Here is a 3,473-nt window from a genome sequence, read left to right on the forward strand (position 1 = left end):
TGTCTGCCTGCACTCTGCCATGCTTTCCACCATGATGATAATAGACTAAACCTCTGAAACTGTAAGCCAGGCCCAATTAAATGTTTTTATTTTAGTAAGAGTTGCCTTGGTTATGGTGTCTCTTCACAGCAATAAAACCCTTACTAACATAAAGGCTGGTTCATCAATTGGACTTATATTTTTAATAAAATTTTCTCCCTCTGTTTTTAGTTGCTACATATCTCTTTAGAAATATTCAAAGTTATGTTTTTTTTTTTTTTTTTTTTTTTTTTTTTTTCCTGAACCAAAGGTGAACTCAGTCTGGATTTATACTGACACAGTTTCTGGGCAAAATACCAGTGGTTCTAGATTGTGGCCTTTTAGATAAGTTGTATTTGATGGACTACAAATGGATTGTTTGTATTTGGGAAAGAGCTAGCATTGCAGTGGACTGGGTGAACTCATCCCTTGTGTGTCAGAAACTGTGACTGGATGAGCCAAGTTCAGAAGGCCCTTCCCACAAGGCAGCCTTCTAAAAGAGTTGCATAAACTGTGATACATGAATGCACTTGAAAGCAAGGGCAAGAGGGGAATTTTCTGGCATGTACCCATTAGCTCTGTGGAAAGGCGAAAAGGCCTAGGAGGAAAGTTCTTTTTTCTTTTTCATACCGTCAAGATGATAAGACATAATACCAGGTGTGTTTCCTCACTGTACGTGTATTTGCTTAAGCTAACTGTAAATGTCACCTCATATTTTGCTTGCTTTAATAATAAAAATGAGAAGTGCTTTCTTTGTACTACTATTGAGCATAAAAGCCTTGAGTCCTCTGGTTACCTCACTCTGATCTTTGCAGTTTCCTTTGATCTGTGGAGACTTAGCTTAGCTGGTTGGGGTGAGTTCACAGTCCCTCATAGGCTCATGTCTCCAGTTTGTAGTGCTGTTTGGGAAGGTCATGGAACATTAGGAGGCACAGCTTTCCTGGAGGAAGTTCATCTCCAAGGGTGAAATTTCAGAGTTTGCAGCCTCAGATCACTTCCAGTTTGTCCTCTCTGCTTCTTCTGCTCTGCAGCTGAGTTGTGAACTCTCAGCTTTTTGCTGAACCGTGGACTCTCCAGTTGCTTCCTAGGTTGTTTCTGGTCATGGTGTTTTATCACAGTAACAAAAGAGTAATACTGCTATGTACACTAAAGAGGAATTAATAGATATAAAATTGCAAGCAAACACATTACTTCTATACTTAGACTAGGCAGTATGTGCGTATGCACGTATGAATACATGTTTGTTTATTTAAAGTCAGAATCCAATTAACTAATATTTAATGGGTGATTTTTTAATTGTTCAGGGCATGATTTTTCTAGCATCTAGGAGTGCGTGCACATGTGTTCACGTGGAGGCCAGAGGTCGTGTCAGGACTTTTAATCATATTCTGCCTTGTTTCTGAGATAAGGCATGGGACTGAACCTGGGTCACATGATTCTTTTATATTGGCTGCCTGGCAAGCTCCTGGGGTCCTCCCGTTTCAGCTCTCCACTGCTGGAATTCTGGGCTCGTCCTGCTATGCCTGTTTTGTAGGTTGGTGTCGATGATCTGAATTCATGCATGCCTGGCAAGTGCTTCCTGATGGAGCCATCTCCTCTCATAATTTGTTTATACATCAAATTATATGATGAACCATGATGTCCTGCAATTGGCTTATGCTTTGGAGGGTCATGTGCCCTCAGCTAAATTGAATTTCATGAGGATTATGATCACATTATACATTATTGCTTCTGTACACTTAGAGGTAGGCCCACACAACTGAAGCTGAAAACAGCCATGCAGCCCCAAATAAGACAGCTGTTGAGATTTCATTTCTTTCATTCGTAAACGAAAGGGAAGTTTTAGGTTATACTAAAGTCTCTTTTAGATTTATAGCTGTGACATGTAAGGAATTCTATAGCATTTACAAATGAAAAGAAAAATACAAAGTGGTTTAGATCTCTGGTGATTAGAAAGTTTAGTGTGTGGGAAGAAACAAGCAGAAACTGATATTTTAATTTTATTAAATTCTATGTGTGTATGAGCGTGGGTTCATTTCTGCTGGGACATCTTTGTGGTGGGCAAAGAACAACTTGGGGAGTTTGTTCTACCATCCGTCCTGGGACTAAAACTCAGATCATCAGGTTTGGGTAGTGATCACTTTTACCCCCTGAGCCATTCCAGAGCTGGCATTTTGGACAGGAAAACATCAACTTCTCCATTCTCCACAGAACAGAGAATAGCTATTAAAGCATAAAGAATGAAAAAAAAATGAAGTTGGGCCCAATGTCCTTTGGGCACTGCAAAATGAGATTTGCAGTTTATATTTTTCCCAGTTAATGATTACACACTTGCAAAAAAAAAAAAAAAAAACTTTCTATAGGCTGTAATGCAGTAGAATTGATGACATAGAGATATAAGGCCCAACAATGAATATAGGTTGAGATACATGTTGGCAAAGGCACTATAAGTTAAGGGAAAATAGTATAAAATGCTTCAGTTAATGTTTGATCATAGTTTTTAAATCATCATTGAGGACGTGTCCAGTGGCTACTGGCCAGAGGACCTTGCTACCTGCTTTAGCAACTTGTGACTCCGTGACCATGCTATTCCTGTTTTTACGACTGCTGGCAAAGGACACGGAGGCAATCAGCCCCCACGGCGGTAGTGCTGGTGGCATTTGTAGGAGCTAGAGAAAGAGGGGTGTAGTGGGTATCTGTGCTGTTCCATCTAGTCGATGCACCTACCTTTGGCTAGCAACACTTTAATTTTCCTTCAGGGAACGTCTTCACCTCAGTCCCTGTGGTCTAGGTGTGTACGGAAACTGGACACTACAGCTATTTCCCTTCACACGTTTTTTTGCCTGTTTTGCAGACACAGGCAAATGACCCCAGCCTGTCGGAGTACATTAGATCTTGAGGCCACAATGGCCAACTCCTAGGTAAGCACAGGATCCCATTGGTCCAGTGCTCCCTGGCCTGCTCACCTGTGAAGGCATCAGCTGCTAAGGAAGATGGAGGTGCATTTGGAGTTACCGTTCTCGCTCCTGCTTAGAGAAAACAGAATCAGTACAAGAAAAACACAGGCAAGATGTGGAGAGAAACTAGGCTTCATACCTTTCAAAGCATATGGTGGAAAAAAGTTTAGAAAGAAAATTTGAACAGATTTTTTTTTTGGCTAGATCTCTTATTAGTGTTTATAAACACTAATTTATTGAGCCAATAAATTCCACACCATAGGTTTTCTTAAGTTACTCTGAGTTAGGTCCTAGTTATTCGATCCAATTAACTTGACTATTTTATGATGGGGTTCTCTTCAGTCCTGCCAATTGCTAGCCTCTCTCACTGACTTCTCTCTTCCTTCCTTCCTTCCTTCCTTCCTTCCTTCCTTCCTTCCTTCCTTCCTTCCTTCCTTCCTTCCTTCCTTCCTTCCTCCCTCCCTCCCTCCCTCCCTCCCTCCCTCCCTCCCTCCCTCC

Source organism: Psammomys obesus, unplaced genomic scaffold (genome assembly GCF_907164565.1).
Source record: "Psammomys obesus unplaced genomic scaffold, mPsaObe1.curated_primary_1811, whole genome shotgun sequence".
Taxonomy (NCBI): Eukaryota; Metazoa; Chordata; class Mammalia; order Rodentia; family Muridae; genus Psammomys; species Psammomys obesus.